At 58.6% G+C, this 10,616-nt stretch overlaps 1 protein-coding gene and 1 pseudogene across 3 annotated transcripts in view; both read right to left on the reverse strand.

The window, feature by feature from the left end:
* Positions 1-2,275, reverse strand: part of LOC125086705 (uncharacterized) — an 8,916-nt pseudogene extending 6,641 nt beyond the window's left edge.
* The window catches only part of LOC125086968 (ATP-sensitive inward rectifier potassium channel 12-like), an 874,374-nt gene that overhangs the window by 731,270 nt on the left and 132,488 nt on the right, over positions 1-10,616 (reverse strand). The gene's annotated exons all lie outside the window — the stretch shown is intronic.

Raw genomic sequence — 10,616 nt, forward strand, 5'->3', positions numbered from 1 at the left:
CCTCCAGCGCTGGAGGCCGGTGGGTGACAGCACAGAAGGGCTTTGGGGGGGGGTCCAGGAGCGGACAGCCCCCAGAAGCATTCCCCTGAGCTCACGGAAACTGTTCACGCGCGGGAGAACCCCATCAGGCTGGGCTGTGATGGTCCACCAGCGAAGGAAGGCAGGTGTCAGTTTAAGTCTGTTGTCTGTTCTTTATTCCAGGAGACTGAAACTGGGACTGCACGGTGGAAAGATATTTCTGAACACTCAGAGTGGATGGTGGCATCTGAATGAAAACTTTTGCTTGGAGACTTACAAGTTCCACCTTGTGCCAAAACGTACGCTTGACTTTTTTTTTTTGCTTCAGCTGTTCTTGTTCTTTAACTTATTGATTGATTCGATTATCTAAACCTGTATAATCCTGTCTTCCGGGCGCCAAGAAAGGCACTGTGCACGTGCGGCCTGAAGCTTCCGGGCCACCGCCATCCCCGTCACCCCGAGGCCATGGTCAGCACCGAGACCCACCGCTCACAGCCCGTCTCCCTCTTGAACTAGAGGCAGGCTGTCATGCCTCTAACGGGTTTTCCGTGGCCACCGGGAAAAGTCACCACACGCTCTCTTGCAGCTCTGGAGCCACGAGGTCTAAATTCGGGGACTTGCTCCTTCTGGAGGACCCAGGCGAGTGCGTTCTCTTGTCTCCGAGGAGTCCAGACACACCTGTGCCCTTGTCCCCAGGGCCCTCCTCCACCTCCAGCAGCGGCGGCAGTCCTCCACCTGCTTCCCTGGCTCCCGGTCTGTCTCTTCCACACACAAGCACACACAAGGCAACATACACACGTGTGCACACACGCCTCTGCCTCCCTTGTCTCACCTTGTCTGACACAGACCCGCCTGCCCCCACGTAGGAGGCTCCTCGCACTGACCTGGTGTTGTCCCAACAATCCAGGATCACCCCACCCCCAGTGAGAACCTTGAATCAGTCACATCGGCGAAGCCCCTCCTGCAAGGTGACGTCACACATTCCCAGGTTGGGGGCAGTGGGACGTGGCGTCTCCCGGAGGCTGGGACCCCATCTGGCCCAAGCCCCGGCCAGCTCCTCAAGTGCAGCTTCTACAGCCCCTCAGGCCTTGGGCTGACCCCCTCGGACAGAAGCCTATCTGTGTGGCTCCGAGCAGTGTGCCACCCCTGCCGCCCGGCCCTCAGTGTCCCGTGTGTGCAGGGGCATGGGCTTCCAGTTCTGCCATCCTGCCATAAAACCTCTCAGCACACAGGCTGACCAGGGAGGGCCTGGCCGGTTGCTCGCAGCCCAGCAATGAGGACAGCTGTGTCCAGAGAGAAGCCGCTCACCCAGGACCCAGTCATGGAACGATGAAAAAGTCCCTCCACTTAACGTGTTCTAATTGAATCAGCACAGATTTAACTCGGGTGTGACGTTAAGAACATGACCCATAACAACACCCACCAGTGTTGCTCTATGGAGCCTCCCAGAGGAAAGATGCCCTCGGGGGTCCAGGAAAGGGCCACCTGGCTGGGGCTGTTAGCCAGAGGCCGGGAAGGGCTGGTGGGAAGCGTGTGAGGAAGGGTCTACAACAGGCCAGGATGTCACTTTCCCACCTGGACATCCCGAAGCAGAGGACGGGGTGTAGGGATGGTGACCAAGCTGACCACGGGTCCGAGGCTCAGTGTTCTTGGCTCCAAGACACGTGTGCCCCTCAGCATGGCTCTGAGATGGGTTGAAGGCAAACCCCTCGTGCTGCTCGGCCAGCAACAACCTCCAGCGACAAGTGTCCACCAACCTCCTGACCTCTGTCTGACCTGCCTTTGCCCAACTCCAGAAACACTTACTGGTTCCCACTCTGCTAGTGAGGAAAAAGCCCTCCTAATAAAGGCTCCTCACTAATAACAAGAATCCCGTGTTGTGGAAATTTGCCATACATTCTTCAACAATAAAAATGAAAACAGGATGTCTGCTTTGCAGCACTTACCAGCCCTGGGAAGGAGACGTGGTGGACTCTGTTTTCCAACCACCTGGGGAACGGAGATGCTGTCAATGTGAGCGTGAAGGAGCTGTGGGACAGAAGTTACAGAGTCTGTGAGACTCTAATAGATTTATTTTTGGAATTGGATTTGGGGGCAGCAGCTAGAACCATCACTGCTGAGGCTGTGAAGGTCACACCTGCGCTAGGACACCGGGGCCCCAGTGTAGGAAGCAGCAGCTTCCAAGGGCCAGGTCCTCCCCGTTCCTGGCATGGAGGATTTCCTCTGAGAACACCTCCGTCCTCACACGAGGGTCCATGTCCACACAGGATGGATGAGAAAGGCTGACACAGAGAAGGGCAGGTGGGAGTGGGGCAGACGTTCAACCTGTCGGCCAAACATGGCACGCAGCCACCAGGTAAGCCTGTGAGTAGTACCAGGAAGGTGCCAGCAGACGTCCTGGCAGAGAGGTCAGAGAGACCACCTCCCCCGTGGACACAGGGCGTGGGCAGGAGGCCAGGGTCGCCTGTTTACCGGACTTCCAACTCCTGGGGGCTGGCTACATTCTATCTTGTCCATCCCTCTATGCCCCATGCAGGGGAATGTGCCCAGCAGACAGCAGGTCCTCACAACACGCTAGTTGGCTGAAGGAACGATGAATGAGTGAGTTCCCATGCACATGGCACTGAGCCAGCTCAGAGCTGAGCCCTCGGGACTCCAGTGCACTCTGGTGGGGGATCACCCAAGCCAGGCTGCCTCGAGGACCCCCCCCCCCCAACCAGCTGGCCTCCACGCAGACTCTCTGGCTTCTCTGGGCCTCCTTTACTCAGCCCTGCCTGATGGCCAGCTGGCCTGAGGTGGGACCCAACCCAATGCAGGGGCTCCTGGGGTTCCCCGGATGGCTCGCTCCCAGCCCCACAGCCTTTCGGCCACCAAGCCCTCCTCATTCCACCTTCCATCCCCCTTCTGCCTTACAGCTAGCTCCCCGCATCTCGGCTGACCCTGTGTCCTGCCCCACGTCCTGCCCCTCTGGCCAGTGGGCCCCACCCAGCTCTGCTGCACTAATGAACGAGCCCCATTTCAGAGCCTGGCAGCACCATCACTGTCACCCGAGGCAACCACAGCACGGCCACTCTCCTGCCACAGGGCCCAGCGTCCAGGGAGGGGAAGTCCCGTCTGGGACACAGAGTTTGCACAGCAGAAACAGAAGCCAAGCCAGTGGTGGAAAAACAGTGCCTCCGGGATGGTTCCATAGCTGGTCCCCAAATGTGTGATGCCCCTCCCTCCACGAGAGGGGGTTAATGGTCCCGCTGAAGGTGAGCAGGACTGCTGGCCCCTGCTGGAACCCCTGGGCTGTGGCTGCAGGGCCCCTGGACGGCGTGCTGGCCTCCACATGTGCCCAGAGGGGCTCTGTCTCCACCGTCTGGGTGACCCGGACTTCCACCATGGGAGAACGGGGTGCAGGGCATTGCCTGAACCCTACATCAGCAATGGGCGCAGAAATGTGTGCAGAGAGGCAGGACAGCAGGCCTGCGGTGAGGCTGGGACATACCGCTCACCGCCCAGTAGACTACAGCCTGACTGCCCACGTCCCCAGCAGAGGGGGGCTCCCCAATGACCCCTCCAGTCTCCCCTCACAGCACCCCTTCCCCTGCTACTCACCTAGGGACTCACCGTCAAACTGCCAGGTCACGCACGGAGACTTATCACCAACCGGTGTCGATGGCAGCACACCTTCCCTGTAAAATCTGCTGTGGCTCCCGGTTCCAGTCACCTGCTGCCGCTCCAGCATCTGGGGGCTCAGAACCACAGGCTCAGATCATCTCCTGTAAGTGTGGGTTGACGGGGCGGGGACACATGCACAGCAGACCTCCGCTGGCTGGCGGGGGTCGGGAGCACTCCTACATGCTGGGCAGACGTCCAGCAGGCATGACCTGCTGTCTGTCTTCCCCAGGGGCCTTTCTTTGCAGGGGGCCCCTCCCCCCGGCAGCATGGCGGCAGGATTGCAGGGAAGTGGGAGCATGGAATAGACTCTCAGGGGCCAGCTCTGAACAACACGGTGTCGCTTCTGGCACATTCTGCGCATCCAAAAAGACCGCAGGGCAGCCGAGCTACAGGAGGGGAGGAGATCCGTCCTCGGGCAGGAGGAGCAGCATGTGCCTTTGTGGAGGGGGACTCGCTGGGGTCCATGCTGGGATGCTGCATCCCATCACAGGCTAAGAACAGGGCGCTCGGTATCCACACACTACAGAGATGCCTTGGGTCATCTCAGGAGGCTCTGCACAGGGTTGACCCCAAAGTCACACACTCCAGAGGTCTGCCCAGGGAGACATGGGGTGGTGAGACGAGGTCCCATGGGGCTGTCCGGAGCTCTGTGGTGCCTTCCCTCTCCTCCCCCTGGGGAAAGAGGTTTCCTCCCCGGTCATAAGCCCAAGGCAGCCTTCCAGACCGACATGGACTGAGCGGTCTTGACCACGCGGGCTGTGGCACGTGCACCCCACCGACAGCACACAAGCCTCCCAGGACCACCAAAGGTTAAGCAGGAACGTCTGCTGGACAGAGGCCAGCTCTGGGGTGGGTGGGGGTGGATCCCATCAGAGTCTGCAGAGTGCACAGCGGGAAGCCAGGGCTGAGGGGCACCTGGGAAGGAAGGACCACCCACCCATGCCAGGGTGCTGCCATCAGAGTCCCCGAGAATCCCCGAAGTGTCCCAGAAAGAGAGAACCAGCTTGGACGCAGCCCACCCCGAGCCCCAGCCCCCGGGGGCTGCCCTCCCTCAGCTCCCCCAGTGGTGGAGAGGGGGCGTCCTTGGCCCCTGTTGCCCACACGGCTGTCGCAGCCCACGGGATACCTGGCTGAAAGGGGGCAGGAGACGAGGTCGTTTGGAGCAGTGCAAGAGATTAAGACTGGATGACCCAGAGCACCAACTCTTACGGAAGGGGAATGGGGCAGCTCGCTACCAGTAAGAGCAGCGGAAGGTCCGCCGGAGACCCACCTTGGACGACGGTTCCTCAGGACCAGGGAGCTGCGGGCAGAGCCGTCAGTGCACCCGGCGCACGCGTTTCCGGTCTCTCCCGGCCACGGTGGCGTGGGCTCTGGAAACGCTGGAGCAGTCTGTCCCGCAGGCCGCAGTATCTAACCCCAGCTCTGCCGCCGGTAAACACGCGACGGGAGGCGAAGGTGCGCAGCCAGCCGCGGCACCCACCAACGCGGGGCTCGCAAGGGAGTCACGGGGTTACCCAACAGGCTGAGCTTTAAGGAGTCGGGTGTTCACAGCTGAGCTCTCTCAGCGCCTCGGCAGCCGGCCTGGGGGAGCAGGCGTCGGGGAGGCAGGCCGGGAGGGCGCCTCAGGGACATCCTGCTCCGCAGCGTGCCACGCTCCCTGTGAACGCCTGGCGGAAGTGGCCAGCATACTCCCGGCACTTCTGGCGTACTTCCGCCACTTCCAGCTGTGGCCATTCCTGGCTGCCAGCTGGCATGGGATACTTCCGGCACGTCAGGCCGTGGCCCTCGGACGCTCAAAGCTGCCGCGGAGGCTCCGGCACTTCCAGCCGCGACGGGAAGACGGGATGCTGCTGTGGTCCCGCCGTCTTCCTTGGAGGAAGGAAGGACGGACGACGGAAGCCGCGTGGCCCCAGCCCTCAGGCTCTGGAAGGGTGCGGGCAGGGCGGCACCTCTGAGCAACCCCAAGCTCCTTGCCCGGCCCCCGCCCCGCCCGCGTCAGCTGCAGGAGCCGCCCTTCTGCACACTCAGGGACAAAGGACACGGGGCTGGACAGTCCGTACGCGGGCAGCGGTTCTGAGCTGCATCGTGGCTCCCAGCGGTCCCCGGGCTCCGCGACTTCTCAGGACAGCGGCCCTCGCCGCTGGGAGCCTGCTGCGGAACAGATCCAGGGCCGCTGCACTGGGGTCTGCTAATGGGGCGACCGCATCTCCAGGCTGCACCAGCGCCGGGACTGACGCCCCCCCGCACAGCTCACGGGGATTCCGGAGCGAGGAGCGCTCACAGGGTGCGGACAGGCGGGCTCCACTGCAGCGCTTGGATGCTTCTGACGCGCCTCACCCGAGCGCCGCTGGTCCGCCGCGTGCGTGTCTGCTGTCTGCCGGTGCGCAGACGCTGCCTGGGCGCAGACGCTGGAGGCAGGGCTTGTCTGCAGGTGGCAACTGGGGTTTACTTTCAGACGACCCCCTGCTGGGTTAAATGGCCCAGGGCGGCAGGCCTAGGAGGATGCCTAGGAACCTCAAGCCCTGAGTCCTTCTGCGTGGAGGAGGGGCAGGAGGCAGGTCTCTGTGCAGGGCGCATGTGCCTCGGCTGACTTCTTCCAGCCAGTGACCAGCAGTGGGCAGCCCACCCTGCAAGCATCTCTGCAAGGGAATCGGGCCGCTTGACTGCCCCTTGACACCCCAAAGCTGAGGTGGCCGGGCCTCAATACCCAGACTTCACAGCTCTCGCGGTTTGCAGAATGCTCCTCCCTGGGAACCTCCAGTAGAGCCACGTCTGGCCTCTCAGCATCCAGGAGGGTCTTGCACCTAGGAGCAGCTCCATACTGCATGGTGCCCTCAGGTGCGAGCGCGTGGCCCTTGCTTCCCCAGCTGCGTTGTGGGCCTCCCAGCTCCTGGAGAGCCTGGAAACCAGGGCCAGAATTGCAGGATGAGTGTCCTCTAAAACCACACATGACCATGGACACTCCAAGCTGTGTCGGCGAGGCTCTGTAGAATCAGGGCCGCACTGGTTGGGGGTCCCAAGGCAGGAGGGGCCCTGGCACAGACAGACTCGGCCACGCTGTCCTCCCTGCCAGCAGATGGCTGAGAAGGGGATTCAAAATCAATCCTTCCCATTACATATACGCATTTGCCAGTCTTTTAACGACAGAAACGGTATACGCGGAAATCAAGGCACCACAGAGCACAGAGAGAAGGGCATCTCCCTGCCTGCCAGCAGCACCCAGCAGCCCAGTCACGATCCGAGGGCATCGGCCAGCAGCGTGCCATGTCCCTTCCACCTCCTGGGTGCCTGTAGGCATGCACACACTTTGCCCCTGTGCACCTGTCCGCTGAAGACGTCGTGTGCTTGAGAAGCTAAACTGTCTTCTGACCGATGTCTTTCTAGGTCAGAAGAAACAGGTGTGACCTGTTCTCTTCAATGACTGCCTGCTACGCCGTCCCGGTACACTTCACACTGTTGAACTATGGTCCTCCTCATCGGTGTTTTAGTCAGGATCGGCAGAGAAACAGAACCAATAGGATATGTACAGAGATGGAAAGTTATTCCAGTGATGGGCTCATGGACGGTGAAGGCTGGCAAGCGTGCATTGTGGCAAGTGAGGCCGCAGGCGGTGGGCCCAAGGGAGTGTCTCAGCTTCATCCTGAACGCAGTCTGGGAGCAGAATTCCACCCTCCTAGGAGGGCCTTCAACTGATGGGACAAGGCCCAGCCACACCATGGAAAATAATCCTTCTTTCATAGTCTGCTGATTTAAGTCTTAGTCTCATCTCTCTCTCTCTCTCTCTCTCTCTCTCTCTCACACACACACACACACACACACACACCTCCACAGAAACATCCAGAATCACGTCTGGCTGAGTACTGGGGTACCGGGCCCTAGCAAGTTTGACATAGAAGATTAACCATCACAGCAGACATTGTTAACTATCAAATTCCAGACTGGAAGATTTCCATCCACGTAATTTTCCTGAATCTTCCCAATAACCCCTGAGATACGCAGAACCGCCTATTGCACCATGGCAAAGCGATGCTCAGAATTCAGGTTTGCCTCACGACGTGTTCTGAGCACTTCCATGAGTTCAACATCAGCTGTGCTCTCAGGATGAACGCGGACAACGTGCCTGGCAGAGAATAAACGTCTGACAGAGACAGAGACCCCTCCTGTTGCCAGTGGGCGGGGATGCCTGGGCAGCCTCTGCTCTAAGCAAGGGAGCACTCCGACCGCACGTGCGTGGGTGCAGCCAGTGCACAAACTACTTACAAACCGCAACTGGTGCCCGCAAGCTGGGAGGCTCGTTAATTAAGCAGCAGCGTGGCTCACCACCTGGCAGCGTGTTTCCTTTTCCTGGCCTGAAAGATGGTGTTGCCACAGTTGGCACTTTGCAGAGGAGATCTGAGAAACATAGCGCTCTCCGAAGCCCACACTTGAGACCCGCTGGGGAGCCCACCTGGCCATCTGCCACGGCCCCGAACTGAGCATGCACCGACAGCCCCAGTGCAGGAGGAGCCACGGACTGCATGTGCGCCGTGCTTCCGAGGGCAGAGGGGGAAGCCGAGGAGCTCTGTGCTGGGTGTGTTCTCCTCCCACACCCAAGCCAGAGCCCTGGGCCAGCTCTGGACAGCAGGACAGGGGCCTCATGGCATGTTCCCCTGGTGCCACTCTGACCCTGCACTCCCTGCACTGGACTCGCTTCAGGGGCACAGGGTGTGGAGAAGCTGCTGCCATCTGCTCATGCTTGTTCCATTCCATACACCTGGGGCTGGAGGGTGACGCCAGGGACCTCAGAAATGGCACACTGCTCTGCTGTCTGCTACCCTCACTGCACAGACACAGACACACGCACACCCCCATTTAAGTGTGAGAACCGGGGTCATTGCAGGGACTGCTGATGTGCAGTTTCTCTCTGGGCTTCTAAGGTGGAGACAATAGGTGTGAGCATAGAAAGGTGAGAAATGCAGGCAGGACTGACCCTCAAGCCAGCCATCCTCACCCTGATCCGTGTGGGAAGGCCCCCACTGCTGGCAGAGGGCAGTGGAGGGAGCAGGTGACTCTGACCAGTGCAGCTGAGCACCCGCTTGCCCCAGGGTCTGGAGAGGGAGTGATGAAGAGGCAGAAGGTCTGGGTTGGGACCCACAGGCGTGGGGAGGCCAGGTTCTCAGGGGTGTGGACAAAAGGCATGTACACCTCACGGTTCCCAAGTCAGGGACTTGGGCTGAGAGTGGGCCAGCGGTCCCAGTAAGTGGACAGGTGAAGGGATGAAATCACTCACTGGGCACTTGCGGAGTCAGAAAATAAATCCAGCTGCAGAAATCAGGAGCATCACACTCCCCCCAGTCAACTCTGTGACCACTGAGATCCCATGCACTCTACACAAACGCCAAATGCAGGGCTCTTCGGGACATTGGTCTCCGGAGCATGGCACACAGCCCTTGACTGCTGGCTGGGAAAGACAGCCGCCGACTTTAGCACTGTCGTAAGCATGGGGCTGTCACGGCCGGGATTTCTGGGCTAGACGTGTTAGGGCCACCTGTAGGGTAACCTTAGCACATATCCTTTCTTGTCACGGGAGGGATTACTTCCCCCCAGGCCCTCTGTGGTATCAAAGACTGGGTTCCCCCAGAAGTAGATTTCAAGATTGAGGTTTGAGCATGGGTGGTTCCCTGGGTGGTTACTATCTGGGCCCTGTGGGGAGTTGGGAAGGGAAGGGGGCCGGTGCCAGGGGCCTTCATGAGCAGGATGCCCCTGTGGGCAGCGGGTCTGGAGCGCTCCCATCACCACCACCCAAGTGAGGAAACTGAGCTCCTTGTTTGCCTGCTGCTCTCTGTCTTGGGCCAAGGGCGCCTACTGGAGGCCCGGACCCCCCGGTGCTTCTGAGCTTGGTCGGAGCATGCAGTGGGTGCCGGCCACACAGAGATGCTATGCTTAGCATGTGTGCATCTGGTCCCACCTGTGTGTGTGTGTGTGTGTGTGTGTGTGTGTGTGTGTGTGTGTGTGTGTTTATCCCACATCTTCTTTATCCATTCAACTGTCATTGGACATCTGATCTCTTTCCATAATTTGGCTATTGTGGACATTGCTGCTATAAACATTATAAACATTGGGGTTCAGGTGCCCCTTTGGATCACTACATTTGTATCTTTGGGGTAAATACCCAGTAGTGCAATTCCTGGCTGGTAGGGTAGCTCTATTTTCAACTTTTTGAAGAACCTCCATATGGTTTTCCAGAGTGGCTGCTCCAGCTTGCATTCCCACCAAGAGTGGAGGAAGATTCCCCTTTCTCCCCCATCCTCTCCAACATCTGTCCTTCCCTGACTGGTTAATTGTAGCCCTTCTTCCTGGTGTGAGGTGGTCAGCTCATTGTGGTTTTCATTTGTATTTCCCTGATCCTGAGTGATGTATAGCATTTTTTTTTCATATGTCTGTTGGCCATCTGGATGTCATATTTGGCGAAATGTTTGTTGGTATCTTCTGCCCATTTTTTGATTGGATTATTCTTTGGGTGTTGAGTTTGACATGTTCTTTATAAATTTTGGATACTAGCCCTTTATCTGATTTTTCATTTGCACATATCTTCTCCCATTCTGTCCCGTTGTCTTTTGGTTTTGTCAGCGGTTTCCTTTGTTGTGCAAAAGCTTTTTTATCTGGATGAAGTCCCAATGGTTCAGGTTTGACTTTCCTTTCCTGCCTTTGGAGACGTGTCTAGCAAGAAGTTGCTGCAGCCAAGGTCACCGAGGTTGCGCCTGTGTTCTGCTCCAGGATTTAGATGGATTCCTGTCTCCCGTTTAGGGCTTTCATCCATTTTGAGTCTATTTTTGTGTCTGCTGAAAAGAAATGGCCCAGTTTCATTCTTCTGCACGTGGCTGTCCATTTTTTCCGACACCATTTGTTGGAGAGAATATATTTCTTTCCATTGGATAATCTTTCCTGCTTTGTTG

Source organism: Lutra lutra, chromosome 16 (genome assembly GCF_902655055.1).
Source record: "Lutra lutra chromosome 16, mLutLut1.2, whole genome shotgun sequence".
NCBI classification, from domain to species: Eukaryota; Metazoa; Chordata; class Mammalia; order Carnivora; family Mustelidae; genus Lutra; species Lutra lutra.